This window comes from Notamacropus eugenii, chromosome X (genome assembly GCF_028372415.1).
Source record: "Notamacropus eugenii isolate mMacEug1 chromosome X, mMacEug1.pri_v2, whole genome shotgun sequence".
Taxonomy (NCBI): Eukaryota; Metazoa; Chordata; class Mammalia; order Diprotodontia; family Macropodidae; genus Notamacropus; species Notamacropus eugenii.
In genome coordinates, this window is record NC_092879.1 from 57362516 (window position 1) to 57378291 (window position 15776).

General features: G+C 45.9%; 1 protein-coding gene and 1 long non-coding RNA gene across 9 annotated transcripts in view; one reads left to right on the forward strand and one right to left on the reverse strand.

Moving 5' to 3' along the window:
• Positions 1 to 392: 392 nt before the first annotated feature.
• On the reverse strand, positions 393 to 1892 carry LOC140516237 (uncharacterized). Its single transcript, XR_011971336.1, has 2 exons — positions 1550 to 1892; positions 393 to 1175 (listed from the first exon to the last, which is right to left on the reverse strand). It is a non-coding gene; the product is annotated as an uncharacterized lncRNA (long non-coding RNA).
• Positions 1893 to 5263: 3371 nt separating this feature from the next.
• FHL1 (four and a half LIM domains 1) overlaps positions 5264 to 15776 on the forward strand; it is a 98525-nt gene continuing 88012 nt past the window's right edge. For 3 of the 8 annotated variants that reach the window (XM_072626668.1, XM_072626669.1, XM_072626666.1), the window contains exons 1-2: positions 5264 to 5389; positions 15092 to 15228. The gene's annotated coding sequence lies outside the window, so the exon portion shown is untranslated. Of the gene's footprint in view, positions 5390 to 15088; positions 15229 to 15776 lie in introns of all 8 variants that reach the window. The other 5 variants (XM_072626672.1, XM_072626667.1, XM_072626677.1 and 2 more) reach the window with 4 other exon arrangements.

A 15776-nucleotide genomic window follows, 5' to 3' on the forward strand; every position in this document is an offset into this window, starting at 1 on the left:
CTAGTGGTCCACTGGTCCCAGGCTTCTGCAAAGGGGAAAGAGGAAGGCAGGTCCTGGGAGAGGTCAAGAGAGTGGGGTCCTGTGCCAAGAGAAAGATGAAGACTGCACCCTCCCTCTCTTACTACACCCTTTGTCAGACTATCCCTTGTGTGGGCTTCATGGTCTACCCCTTCTGCCATCATCTGCCTGCATTATCATCCCTGCCCCCTCTCCAACCAGTTTTATTCGAGGTGAGAAAAAATGCCATCCAATCCTTTTATGTTACAAAGGAGGAAACTGAGGCTCAGAGTGGAGACCTTTTCATTATATCATATTACCACTATGAAGGGGCTATACAAAACACTTTTATATTCTAACAATTTTAGGGAATGAAAAAAGAATTGATAAAATAATCTGATTTCTAAAGTATTTTACTGTCTGCAAAGCACTTGCTTCACAACAACCCATCAAGCTAGGCACTGCAAGAATTATTATCATCCACATTTTACAGAAATACACAAAGGATCTGTGATCTCTTGAGATATATTCCTGGTATGGCCATCCTTCCTACCAATGTATACCTGAGACTCTCTATGACATTATCACTTATTGTACTTCCCAAAGGGAGAAGAGACTAAAAATATTCTGTTGGCTGGAAAAATATCATCATTTGCAATGCTCCTCTAAGTTGTTTTTGGGGAGACTCTTCATGCTGACCCCAGGTCCATATTAGCACCTCCTTGTTAGAGCTGAAGCATCCTATTACAACATAACAAACATGTTTTAAAAATCCACTGTCCCTTTATTATTATCGTTTTATTTTGCTGAACTTTCCAAAAGCCCCCCAAAAGTAACATATAAATCCCTTTTTCTAGAAGGTCAGGGTAATCAATGCTGCTTATTGCTTCAGGCCGATAGACACAAATACCTTGATGCCATTGACTGGCACAGTGCATGGTCTATAGTAAATGCTATATTAAATGTTAGTCACTATTATTAATATTATTATTGTTATAATACCTTGTGTTTGAGGGGAGGGGTGGGATAGGGGAGTAGGAAGTTGACAGACTTGACTTTCATTCTTGTTACCTCGTCAAATAGTATGCTCCCCTCTCTCCATGGACGTTACAACAAATTGTTTCTGTTCAGGGCACTTTCTCTGAAGGGAAGGCACCAGATTCCATATGTACTCCTGCCTGTCACCAGAAAAGCCCAGCTGCATCACAGAACAACAGTATTCCAGAGATGGTGCCTCGCTGGGCATCTAGTCCAACCTGTGTATATCTAACAGTTGATCCTCTGGCCTCTGCTTGAAGGCCTCTAGGTTGAAGACCACTACCTTCCTGGGCAGCCCATTTCCCTTTGGGACAGTTCTAATTATTAGGAATCTTTACCTAACATTGAATAGAAACCTGCCTCTCTGAAACATCCACCCACCGTTCTTGGTTCTTCCCTCTCTGCTCAAATAGAACAAGCCTAATCCCTCTTCCAGCAGCTAGTATCATATTGGCTACAGCATCAGGCTTGAAGTCAGGAAGACCTGAATTCAAATCCAGGCTCAGACACTCACTAGCTGTGTGACGCTGGACAGTCACTTCACCTTGGTTGCTTCAGTTTCCTCATGTATAAAATGAGCTGGGGAAGGAAGTGGTCAACCACTCCAGATCTCGCCAAGAAAATCTCAAAAGGGGTCAGGAAGAGTCAGATACAACTGAAAGGACTGTACAACAATCCCTCTTCCAGATGATGGCCTTTTAAACAGTTCAATCAGTCCATCAACACATCTTTTTAGTGCCTAGAATTGTGTCACCTGCCAGAGATACGAATGTCAGACAGTCCTTACAAGGAATTTGTATTCTCCTGGAGGAGGGGTTATAACAACATGTTCACAGTTAGTTATTCAGTCTCCCTCAGAAGGCTCCTCTCCGCGCCTCCCCCCCCCCCCCCCCCCCCCCCCCCCCCAGCTCACAGGTCTCTAAGACCATCAAGAATTGCTCCATGACTCCCTGGCTGGGAGTGTTACATTTGTATAAATGAAGGTTACAGAGATAGCCTTCAGGGGAAATCCTAGTTGATTTGGTAAGGGTGGGATTGGTAGAATATAGGGAGCTCTCTGGTGAATCAATGACAAAGCCCTGTTTCTCAACTCCTTGGAGAGGCAGTATGTTTTAGCAGAAAAAACATCTGATTTGGAGACAGACAACATGGGGTCAGATCCCACCTTTGTTACCTTGTGTGACCTTGGCTAGGCTGCTTCCCCTTTCTATGCCTCAGTTTCCTTCTCTGTAAAAGGAGAGGGTTGGTCTTGATGGCTTCTAAGAAACTCTTCCAGTTCTAAAACTATGATTCTAATGATTCAGCTGAGGATTTTGCTTCATATTTCATTGGAAAAATTGAAGCAATTCACCTAGAGCTCCCTCTTCTCTCTCCTCATCTCCCTTCACTCAGATGTATTCTGCCGTTACTTCTTGTTTCACCCTAGTCCCACTCTAGGTGGCTTTTCCTTTTCCTTGCCAAGGCAAAACCCTTCTCTAATCCAAAGTGATCCCATTCTCTCCTGTCTCCTTCGGCAGATTTTTCCCTCCGTCATTCTCACTCTCTCACTTACCTTCCTGTCTACTGATTGCTTCCCTAACTGCCTGCAAACATGCTCATATCCCTATTTCCACCATCCTCTCCCCCTCCCCCCAAACCCTCACTTGATCTGTCTATCCCTGCTAACCATCATCTGATATCTGTCTTCCCTTTTATGGCTAAACTGCTTGAGAAGAGCTTTCTACATTTGGTTACAGCATTCAGCTGAAATTGACCTCTCCATAGCTGCCAATGACCTTAATTCCCAAATCTAACGAACTTCTCTCCATCCTCATCCTTCCAGACATCTCTGTTGTTGATTGTCCTATTTTCCTTGATTTTCTTTTCTGTCTAGGTTTTCATGATTCTCCTACCTACAACTGCTAATACGCATCTGAAACTCAACATGTCCAAAATAAACATATCTTCCCCCAAACCCTTCCCAGTTACTGGTGCCACCAATCTCCCAGTCACCCAGACTCACCACCTAGATGTCATCCTGGACTCCTCATCCTCATCCCCCATATCCTGTCAATTGTTAATTCTTGTCATTTCTGACTTTATAACATATCTTGTATTTGCCCCTTTCTGTTGTCTGACAGTGCCATAAAACTGGTGTAGACCCTCTTCACCTCACTCTTGGACTGTTGAAAGAACCTGCTGGTTGGCATGTTGCCTCAAGCATCTTCCCCCCTACTGTGCATACTCCACTTAGATGTCCAATGACTCTTCCCTAAGTCCTGGGTCTGACCATGTCACCCCTCCTCCATTCCCTAAACTCCAGGGGGTCTCAGGATCAAATACAAAATCTTCTGTTTGACTTTAGAGGAGGTTCATAACATGGCCCCTTCCTACTTTTCCAATCTTCTTACGCCTTGCTCTCTCCAGTGTACAGGGATCCAGTAGACAGAGGATACTCCATCTCCAGAGTCTGAGCATTTTCACCGGCATATTCCCTATTCCTGGGACTCTTTTCCTCCTTTTTCCCCCTCACCACCCCCCCCCCCCCCCCCCCCCGCCTCCTCCCCCCCTTCCTTCACTTCTCAGTTAATGTCCCATCTTCTACAGGAAGCCTTTCCGAGACTTCCTTAATTTGGGGTCCTTCCCACTGTTGATGATTTCCCATGTGCCCTATGTATGTCTTGTGTTTAGGACTGTGAGGCCCTCCAGGGCAGGGACTGGATTTTGCCTTTCCCTGTATCCCTAGCCCTTAGCACATTGCTGGGCACATTGTAGGTGCTTAATAAATGCTTCTTGCCTGAGGGACTCTTAGGTTCTTTGGCCTCCCTCCCTCTGCTAGCACTTCCTGAAACCACCTCCAGGGGGGAGAGAAAGAAATGCTTCTTCCTTTGCTGGGTCACCCAGGTCTCCTTTTTCTGCCCATGACAGTCCAGGACAACCCTCTCAGCTATGTGGTGCCCTCTGAGGATATACTCAGTATATGAACCTCAGCCCCCTAGGACATGTGTACACAAGGTCAGAAAAATGTCAGCTATTAAAACTGAGGTTAAACAGCATGGCTAGGCTTCAGTTTCCATGTCCACAAAAGGATGGGGTTGGACTAGACTACGAGAGGGTCTTGCAACTCACTAGGATGCCCTTTGCGATGTAAAGAGTCCACGTGAAATCCCAGAACAGAGCCCACCACCTGGCAGTGACTCCTTCCTCCAATATGGCGAGAGCCCGTGAATGGGCGGGGTGTGAGCCCTAGTGCGCATGTGCAAAGAGCTCCCCTCGTGGTAATATAAGGCATTGACCCATTGACCCGCCTCCCTTTCCACTTTCTCATTTCGTGGTTGCAGCGTGGCTGAAGAAGTAAGGAGAGAGATCTGTCCTGGGGCTGGTAGGCCTTGGTGGGTGTTGGGGGGCCCTGGGTGGGAGGGTTAGGGGCAAGGTGTTGAGTGCATGGGTGGCCAGCAGAGGAGGTGGGCTTGGACGGTGGGTGGGTAGTGCTGGGCCTAAACGGGTTCCCCTGGGGCGCCATCGGGGCGCCGTTGGCACCCGGCTGGGGCCCGCTTACGGACGCCCGCTTTGCCCTTGGTGCAGATTCCCGCAGCCTCCTCGGGGTGCCTCGCGCCCTTCCCTCGGCCGTCGCCTCGCGCCCTTCCCTCGCGCGTCCGTTGCCTCGCGCCCTTCCCTCGCGCGTCCGTTGCCTCGCGCGTCCGTTGCCTCGCGTGGCCGTTGCCTCGCGCGTCCATTCCCTCGCGCGTCCGTTGCCTCGCGCGTCCGTTGCCTCGCGCCCTTCCCTCGCGCGTCCGTTGCCTAGCGCCTCCTTCCCAGTCCTCCCCCCCGCGGACGCTGGAGACGGGACCGAACTGAGCCTCCCGCCAGCAGGTGAGCAGCCCGCGGGCACCTTGGGGCCCGCCCGCCCGCCCGCCTTTGCCCCCTTTCCTGCCCCTCCTTTCTCCCTCTCCCTCGTCCCCCGAGTGCCCTCCTGGGGTGGGAAGCCCTGAGTGCCCCAGGATGGAAGGTACTAGAAGGCACAGGCGGGAAAAGGCAGGGGAGGGCGGGGAGGAGGGCGGAGGAAGGGAGACCGCGTGCTTGGGCAGCCCTGCGGGACTGCTGCGCCCGGGGCAGCCCTCAGGGGGCGCTCTTCCTGGTCCCGAGCCCGGCCCCGCCCCCGGCCCCGCCCCCGGCCCGGGTCCGGCCCCGCCCCCTCTCCCCCTGGCTTTACCCCTTGGCCTCACCGATGCTCCTCACTCCAGGGGCGCCGAGGTCCTGGTCGTGGTCCGTCCCTGGTCCGTCCGTCTGTCCCGGCAGTGGCCGCCGCCTGACCTTCCTTCTCCCCAGCGGCGGCAGCGGCAGCAGCAGCGCCTCCCTCCGGCCTCGGCCCGCGGTAAGTCCGCTTGCCCCCCGCCCCACTCTCCGAGGGTGGGAGGGGGACAGGGGGGTCGCTGGGGGTCGGCCTGGGGTGAAGGCCGAGGGCCCGGGGAGGATCCTGGCTCTGTGGCCGCGGGCTTGGGCTTCGGGTCCCTCCCTGGTAGGGCCGGGGGGTGGGGGTCGGGGTCCCGGAGCCCGGCGGTCTCTCTGCGCCGGTCCCCTTTTGCATGCCCGCCGCACCCCTCCCCAGCCCCGGCACCAGGCGGGTCGGGACGGGACGGGAGCGCCCAGCCTTAGCACCCGGAGCCAGGCAGTCCTGAGTTCCAGTCCTGCCTTCCACCCTTGGCTGTCCCGAGACCCCGAGACGCTCAACTTCGGGGCCCGGGTCCTAGAGAAGGGAAGCCCTGCCTTGGGCGGGACCCCACCCTTCAGAAATGAGGGGGTGCTTAGACACCAGCCAGGCGGTCCCCCCGATTTCACTTACGGAGAAGGGAGCTCAGACCCAGGGAGCCCAAGGGATCTATCCAAGGTCGCTCAATTTCTAGGAAGGAAGCATCTGGTGTGACCGAGGGCCCCCGAATTCCAGCCCGCCCTCCCTCCTTCCTTCCTTCTCTCCCTCCTTTCCTTCCTTCCCTGAGCTTCCCAAACACTTTAATCTTCATTTTCTTATTGGATAAAAATGTGTGGGGGGGTATTGGGGGGCAGCATTTGGACCACTCTTCTCCTGAGGTAGTTTTTGTGAGGTTAACAAAGGTACTGGGGCTCACCCAGTGCCACAGAGGTGTGGGTCAGGCTGCCTTTTCTTTCTCTTCTATCCCCCAGAGCTTTATACAGAGCAGAGCAGGTGCCACCTGCGGAAAAAGGGCTTTGGGCTGGAGACCATGCATTTTGTGGGTCCAAGATTAGTGGGTTTTAGAGTGAAAAAGCAAAAAGGCAGCAGGATGGTTTCTCCTCTGAAGGTCTGGCATCCAAGGAAGTTGTCCTGTCCTAAGTGTTTTGGAACAGATTTTAGTTGTCAAAGTTTTAAAAATAACACCAATAACTCATACCTACAGAGTACTTTTCAGGCATACAAAGTACTTTTCTCACAACAGCCCAGTCAGGCAGGCTGGAATACCACTTTTCTTTCTATTCACCTTCTCATTAATGTGGGCAGAAATATAGTGTTTTAACATCAAGGGAAAAAAATCAGTAACTTGGGTTCAGTGGTATGTTTTATGGGGTATGCTCTACCTTTTAAATCCAGTAAAAACATATTTATCTTAGCCCCTTTTCATTTGAACTTGGAGAATGTTCAGTTTCACTGATAGGAGCTATCGATGCATCTAGGTTACATTAAAAAGAAACACAAACGTTTCTGTGAGTTAACAAGCCTGATGAGGTAATCCCACTGTCTTGGGCTTAGATGAAAACCTTCCTAAAAAGGTGAATACTTGTACAATGGCACAAGTTTAGTTTCCAAGGCAAAATGTTGTGATCTTCAGAAATAACTCTTAAAGGAAATCCTTGAGTCTTTCCCCCAATTCTTTAGACTCTTAGTTCTATAGGAGCACTAATTTTGCCTTTTTAAATTCTTTTTTGCTTAAGAATAGATTTTAAGCAATCACCTCTTACTGTGCTAAGTGTATGTATATCAATATGCATATAAATATGTACATATACATTTATACATGCATATAAATACAGTACATATACATATGTAGACATACATTATACACACACACACACATACACACAAATTTGCCATTTTGGTTTATTTTAATATGATTTCAGTCTTTGCTTTGTCTTGAAATTTTTGTTTGGCTTGTCATGGTGTTTTTCCAGGACATTGGCTGTTTGTGAGAACTGAGAACTGAGTAGGTGCTGAGCCTGGGGTCCTCCAACTTGTGTGTGTCAGCTTGGGCCTTAGAACAGTCACTTAGCTTCAGGGCCTGCTTTCTGCTGCTTAGGTACCATCTGACTTGTATTGGTGCTAAGTTTCTTCAATCAGGAATTCTCTAGATGAATGAAATAATGGGTTCAGTCTCTATCATCCTAAGATTGGGGTCCATAACCTGAGATCTGTGAATGAAAAAAAAAACTGGATTTCAGCATAATTGATTCTCTTTGCAATCGTGTATTTTATGAATTTAAAAGCCACATTCTGAGAAGGGCTCTATAGGTTTCATCAAGCTGCCAAAGTGTTCAAGACCCCCCCAAAAATAAGAATCCCTTGCCCTATGATATTTATGCCAAGGTTAGGTTGTTGTGCAAAACACTTTAATGATAAATACATGGTCTAAAATGACAGTATAGATTTTGTAACCAAATTTGGGGGGGAGGTTAGGCATCTGGACCTGTTTGATTTCATCAGTTTGGAAAACTGCATTATGGAAACTCCCTTCAGCTGTATGCCCATTTTAAACAATGGGGAATAAACATTTATACATTTCCTCAATGCCAAGGGCTGTACAAAAATTATCTCACCTGGTAATTCACAATAACCCTGTGAGTGAGGGAGGTGCTGTTATTATCCCCATTTTACACTTGAGGAAACTGAGGCAGCAGTGCTCTGGACACTGTAAAAACTAGTTGTGTAATAGTGTTAGGTTAATTGCTCATGATCACAGTATGTGTCTGAGGCAGGATTTGAACCCATGTCTTCCTGATTACACTGCTCACCCTTTCCTAGGCCACATTGCTTTTTCATGTCTACACAGGGCTTTTGACATTTTAAGCCTGGTGTTCTGAAACTTCATTTTGAGGGAAAAGCAGTGTCTTTTTTTAAAATGAGGTCTAGATTTCTTAATGAGACTCAGTTTCTTTTAATTAATTTAAACTGTAACCCTGAAACCTGCTGCAAGAGAAGAATCAGTAGAAAAAGATTTTGAGGGGGGGATTTTAAGTATAATTTCACGTTTTTTTCTGAGTTTTGAAAGTCCCTTTGATAAATAAATAATTGCAAATCAAACCCCTAGGAGAAGATGCTGACCTCAGGTCTAAAACTGTCCCTTAAAACTAACAGAGATAACATCTTTTGAGCACGGTTCCTTCTCTTCCTGTTCCCCTTTTAACATCGCCATCTTTGCCTTAGGCATTGGGATGGGCACTTTCAGTCACTGCACTGGCTTATACTTACTCAATGTAATCATTTTTACAATATACAGACATCAGTTTTTTATTTATTGACCCTGTAACCTCTTGTGATCTTTATGATCTTATGGAAGTTTGACTATACATTTGTGTATCTAGACCTACCTTACAGGGTTTTATTGTGTGTTTGTAAAGTATTAGTTGTTATGCAGCTGGTTTTTTTCAAACCACTTTCACCTGTGTCCTCCCTAACTCTTTCCAATAAGATAAACAGGCAGTTTCTAGTCTACCCTGACAGACATTTCTAAAGCAAATTCTATGTGTAAGTGATTGTGCTAAGTCCCAATTGAGTCACCAAGCTTTTATTGAGGCCTGCGATATGCCAGGCATTGGGTCAAGTGCTGGAGAGACAAAGAAAGGCCAATTGGTGTCTGTCCCCTGGAAGCCCCCCATCTAATAGGAGAGGCTGCCCACCAATAACTATGCACGTACAAGAAATGTGTGTGTAGCTGGATGCTAGCTAGTGCTTCCCCTCAGACATTATCTCCAAATTACCAACTTTACCTGGACAATTCCTCTGAAGGAATTTAGATTCTCATAGATTTACATAGGTTTAGTGACTAGTTCTTGGGGTCCCTGCCACATTTGGCTTTTGGACTCTTGGGCACTGGCCACTTGGTAGGTCTCTTTATTGGTATTTGTCATTCTTTATGGTAATTTCGGTGGCCTTGGGCTGGTGACCTAACCTTCCACCTCCCTTGTTGGATTTTCCTTTTTTCAGGATTTGGTGCTTAAAATTCCTCTGAGATGACCCCATGTCTTGAGTTCTTTTAATATACTACAATCTTTTTCCTTATTTCCTCTCCCCATTGGGTGTGTGTGTGTGTGGGGGGGGGTCTCCATTTAGTGTAGTTGTATGTAGCATAGTTGTAAAAATCCATTTGAGCCTGATCTAAGGAAAAGCTTCCCATCACTTAGAGGTTCAGAGGTGGAGTGGATCTGGAGGGATTCAAGAAAGGCTTAATATGACCCATTCCTGCTGTGTATCGGCTGGATTAGGTCACGTTGCCTTAGAAAGCTTGTCCTTCCCTACCCCTTATTCTGTACACCCCAACTAACGTAAGTGCTTGCATATCTCTGCTCTGAAGCACCAAATGAGGGGCTGTTCATCTTTTAGGAGCCATCAGTCTGGTGAACGGGCCCTTCTCAGGATTATGGTTGTAAATACATAAAATAAAATTCAGAGGATTACCAAGGAAACCAATGATATTGAAATAGAGTGAGAAAAATATTTTTTGAAAAAGTTCATGGATCCCAAGTTAAGAACCCCTGTTTAATCCTTTGAACCTGGAGCGTTCCAGATGCTTCCCAAATCGGACCATCGATTTTTTTATCCACAGAATGTTTTAAGTAGCCTAGAAGATACCTCTGTAACATTTGAAACACGTTATTAACTAGAAATGAAGCAGTTCTTGAATCAACACGAATTATCTTTAACTGGTTTTTAACAATTATTTTCAGTTAGATACAAAAAATGAAAGTTTAAAAGTACTATGAATTTGAGTTTGAGTGCAAACGCCCCCACAACTAATTAAATTTCCTTTGTCAAGTTATTTTAACATGAAAACAGATCATAATGTTTGAGTCATCTCCCAGGGATTCTTTCCCCATTCATTCCCATTCACTTTTCACCCTTTGGTCATACAAAGTGCTGTGTTTTTTTGGTTCCTCTTTTTTCTCTTGATATTATTTCGTTAAGGTCAGTTCAGATTTTTTTTTGTATTTGTTACACTTCAATCTTAATTCCATTATGTCATTATATCTAAGTGGATTGAACATTTCTCCTATTGCTGGACATTTAGATTACTTTCCAGTTTTTTGTAAGGACAAGTAATGCCATGTAAAGCTCCAGATAGCTTTTTTTGGGTGGGAGGTGAGAGTGGGGGAGGGCATAGGGCATGTTATTACACCATAAGAAACACCAAATACAAGAAACTCAGAGAAACTTTGTAAGACTTGAATGAATCAAGTAAACCAAACACCACTGTCCATACTGGTGACTACCAAATAAAAGCAACACTGAATGGCCAGTAAGCTCAGAGAAAATGCAACAGATAATTGGCTTTGTAAATGTGAACAAGAACCCTGGTGGGAACAGAGAGGGAGTGACTAAAAAATGATGACCCTTTTTGCACTGACATTCACAAAACTACTAAGCAGGGTTTAGTTGGTTGTACTGCTGTTAGATATCACTGTTAAGTTTTTAATAAAAATAAAACAAAAAAGCCTTTAGGGAGGGATAATAATTCTCAAAGGCTGCCAGATAGGAAACCAGATCATGTCATTTGTGAAAGAGGATGAGACTGTGTGTTGCAATGCCAAGAGGGCCAGTTTTGGGATCAGAAAACCTGAATTTGAATCCTGGCACTGCTGCTCACTCCCAGTTCGTTGTCCATAAATGAATGAGTTAGGTGAGATGACCTGACCTTTGAAGGTCATCACAATCCTCTGCCTCTGAGATGTGAGCACTCCCAACAGTGGTAGAGATTGCATGTTTGTGCCTCTTCATCCTGTGTGACTCTTGTGCAGGTTCTGTACCTGTTTCAAGATATTGGGAAGCTCCCTCTCAATCATTTGACAATGTGCAGATTCCTGGGGGACCCATGAGGTGTCCTCTTCCCTCCAGTACCCCTGGTGCTTCCTATATGCATTTCTGATCCTGTATTTTTCCAGTGATTTTCATGCCCCTTCCACCTAGTTCAGTTTTGGTAACATGTTGCAACTTATGCATGTCTCTGAATTGCCTTTTGGACCATAGGTAGCTAATTCTTTATCATCTGGCATGCTCCATGACTTTTAGCCATGACTTCCTATTTCTTTTTTTCTGGGGGAATGGATATAGGGGTCAATCGAAGTAAATATAAAATGACGAAGTAGAGCAAGAGCAGAAGAGGGGTGTGTGTGTATGTGTGTGTGTAGATGTGGTACCCAAGTTGAGCCTTGAAAGGAGCTGAGGATTCTAAGAGAGGGAGATGGGGAAGGAGGAGCATCCTAGGTGGACGGAGTGGGAGAGCCCTGGACTCAAACCTGATTTGAGTTCTCATACCAGCTCAGTCATTTAACTGGTTCTGTGAATGTGGGCAGATTATGTTGTACCTCAGGGCCTCAGTTTCTTTAATTGTAAAATAAGGGGCCATGCTAAAAGATACCTACATATATATATATATATACACACATACATACATGTATATATATATGTATATACATATATATATACACATTTACACACATATATATATACTTCCAACTGTTCTTTCCACAGGCTTTTTGACTTTCTTTTGAATGCCACAGTTATAGGTGGCTAGACATACAAAGGTTTTTTCTTCAGAGTGTTTTTTGGCCAGGGCAATACAGAGGTCTTGCTTGTGGCTAATTAACAATCTCTTCATTCACTCTGAGCTAGTGTATGCATTGGGATGTTTGTGCTGTTGGTATTTGGATTCATAGAAACTCATAACTGGAAGGCACCTTAGACACTTGGCTCTCTCCTCCTCCCCTTCCCCCTTCTTTAATGGAGGACTTGGGGACCCAGAGCCGCTTGGACTCTTGATGAAGGGCATTTGGTACGACTTTATCTGCCCCTTTCTTGTGTTCAAACTCCTGCATGGGAGAGGGGAGAGGGTCAGGGTGTCCCCATGCAGAAATCATTTGTTCATCTTTAGAGGGACACATAAGATTGGCAATCATGTCCAGGGATCAGAAAGGGCAGGTTCCTTTGGATAGATGATGTTTAAGGTTAAGCTTCCGCACATCTGTAAAAGGATGGAGGGTAAAAAAAGCAGAACCAGAGGAATAAGACACACATTGCCTCGGCCAATGTAGAGGAGAAGGAAGAAGCATTTTGTGGCCAGTGGGCCAGCCTTCCTTCCAAGCCCTTCCTCCGGCATGTACTCAAACTACTCCAGAGTAGGGCTGACTTGGTTCATGGTTTTTGTCTGTCTCCTCCCCCACCCCCAACCCCCATAGTGCCTAGCTCAGTGCCTGGCACATAGTAGGCTTGTTGCTTGATTCTAGCTCTGAGAGCCTAGGCAAATTGCTTCACTGTGGAGAGAGCCCCAGGGAACTCTCCACGACTCTGAAGTTACACAGGAGAGTTGCTCAGGCATCCACACTGAGGGAATCAAGGACCTGACCCTCCCCCCAAAAGCCAAAAACAATAGGAAAATTGATGGTCAGTAGAATGGATAATGGTGCACCTATGTTAGTTAATGCACATGGTCGTGTTTCAAACGCAGTTAAGTGACAGGAGAGGTATGGTTGCACACACACTTGTTCTCAATGACTTTCTGAGGTCTTCTTTGTAGGATTTTGGAGTGACCTCTGTGATTTTCTGGTGGTGGTGGTATACACACATATTTAAAAACAAACTAAAATTAAGCCTCCCTACAAACACGGAAAAGAGACTGTATTGTTTATCTATTGCTAACATTTTAAATGGTTTTTATTGATATCTTTTGTTTTAATATCATCTACATTTTCCAGTGTATCCTCCCTCAGTCATGCCTTCCCAGAGAGCCGTCCTTTATTTTTAAAAGACCATCGAAGAGAAGAATTCAAAAAAACTAAGGAACACATCAACCAAATCCTCCATTTTATGCAATGTTATATAAGCATTTCCCCACCACCACCTCTGCAAAAGAGTTATATTGCTCTACTTTTAATGTTTCCCATGAAAAAATCTCTTTCTGCCAAACCAGGGCCTGAGATCCCTGATATTTCTTTCCTCGTCCTCTCTCCCCCTATCCTTGGGACTTTTGCTCCTACTTTTCTTTTTCAGATTGATGGAATAAAACACACATTTCCATAACATAGTACATGAAACTTTTAATCAAAGCATAACTTTCAAATATGCAAAACTGTCATGTTAATTTCTTTTTTATTCCCTCCCTCCCTTTCAAAAAAAATTGATAGTATTTTATTTTTTCCCAATTACATGTAAAGACAGTTTTCAGCATTTATTTTTATAAAATTTTGAGTTCCAAATTTTTTTCCCTCCCATCCTTCCCTGCTCTCTCCCCAGACAGCAATCTCATATTGACCATTTATGTACAATCATGCCAAACATATTTCTACATTAGTCACATTATGAAAGAAGAATCAGAACAAAAGGGGAAAACCATGAGAGAGAAAAAACAAAAAGAAAGTGAAAGTAGTACGTATGCTTCAATCTGCATTTAGACTTCATAGTTCTTTCTCTGGATGTGGTTAGCATTTTCCATTATGTTTTTTTGGAGTTGTCTTGGATCACTGTAGCTGAGACGAGTTAAATCTATCATAGTTAATCACTGAGCAGTGTTGCTGTTGCTGTGTACAATGTTCTCCTGGTTTTGCTCACTTCGTTCAGCATCAGTTCAAGAAAATCTTCCCAGGTTTTTCTGAAATCTGCCTGCTCATCATTTCTTATAACACAATAGTATTCCATTACATTCATGTACCACAACTTTCCCCAATGGATGGGCATCCCCTCAGTTTCCAGTTCTTTGCAATCCCCCATTTTATCAATAAGAACCCATGGGTCTCAGCAGTCCTGGTGTCACCCTAACCCAGCTTTACATAAGCTACCAGGTACATTTTTAGGGTTGCTGTCCTTGAACATTCTTGTTCAAGGCTCCCCACCAGCCAACTTAACCCCTTGGTCACTGTGATATTCCTGCACTCTCTCCTTACCTAGGGTTGCTCCAAGCCTCAGAGGCTTGCTGCCACACATGGATTCCTTAAAAAGGTGGGAATTTGGAAGAAGGGATTGAAATAGAGGATCATATTTTCTCTCCTATCCACCTAGATCTTTAAAAATACTCAGTGTCTTTCCCTCTCTTTCATTTGCTTGGGAGACCAGTGGATCTTGGTGGGAAGAACTTAAGAAAAACAGGACCTGAGACCTAGACCAGGGTGGTTTTGGAAAAGTAGCCCCTAAAATGGTTTTCAAGGGGTTCAGGGTAGCTCTTGGGGCTTAATGAAAGTTGGAGGGGATTTTATAATCCCAGTCAGATAAAGGTTTTGGACAGAAACATTACTCCATGTACGGTGCAGAAAGGTTCCAAGAGAGAGTAACTGCCTATGGAATCTTAGGCTAACTACTGCTTGCTATTTCAAAAAAGGAAAAAAAATAACTTGGCTCCTGGTGGCAAAGATTGTTTGGGCAGGGGAGGGGGAAGGTCTTCAGGATGCCAGTCCACAATTGACTGTGAAAGGCAGAAAGGGATTTTTTTAACCCTGAGTCAGATAGGTGCTTGTGACAGAGACATTGTCCTTGGCCCTAGGTTCCCAAACAGACTTGTAAATCCTGTGGGCTCCACCTGGCTGCTTAGTCTATACTTTCAGAGAGGTTGACCCCTGAAGGCAAAGATTCTCAAAGCCCCATGTAGGGACTTTGTAGACTGAGGGAAGGGACAACTTTCTTTCCTAGTGGAGAGAAAGCAACTAAGGATTTCTTCTTAGTCTGGTGTCTGGGCTCTCGGCTCAGAGACACTGATGGCAGAGCCCACTCTTCTCCTGGGGATGACTTAACACCTCAGCTGAGGAGTCTGGCTGAGGCCTGGAAACCGGGACCAGGGACAAACTCTTTGCTCTCCTTCATACCCAGCAGAGCTCTGCCTAGGAACTACGTCGTATCACTGGAGCACCGAGTTCAGCAAAGATTATATACCTTTCAAGACCAGAGGAGCAGACAACTGGAGCAGTTCACAGACGTCTGAAAACATTGATAGGCTTGCAGGGTGTGAGGTACAACGTTCCTTTTCTATCTGTGTGTGCTGGTAACACATAGCCCGACAGCTATGTCCTTCCAAATGCCTGCTGTATGTGTGGGCCCTTCAGGTCCTTTCCTTTTGGTGCCAGTCGAGGTGGCTCCCCCGCCTCCTGTGCTGCCTATGTGCGTGCTGCCCACTGTATGCTGTGTGCCCACCTTTCCTCCCCCCTGTTTGCTTCTGCCTGAGTGCTTCCAGGTATGTGTCCCCTGGCCTAGAGCTATTCCATGTATATATGGTGATCCATGTCTTGCTTGGCAATATGTCTGCATCTCCACTGCTATTGCTGTTTGGGAGGTCCCCGTGATAGCTGGCGAAGTGGGTGCTCCTCCACAATATGGAAGCCCAGCTTCTTCTGCTGCCCAGCCCTGTAGGCCTTCCTCCATACAAGGGCCCTGTCCTGCATGCTCCATGGCCATGTGCATGCCCCTCTATGAGTGCTTTGTTGTGAGAGCACAGCACTGTGTGCAACCTGTGCTCATCCTGCCTGCCCAGCTGTGTGCCCCTCCTCAAGTGGATGTTGCC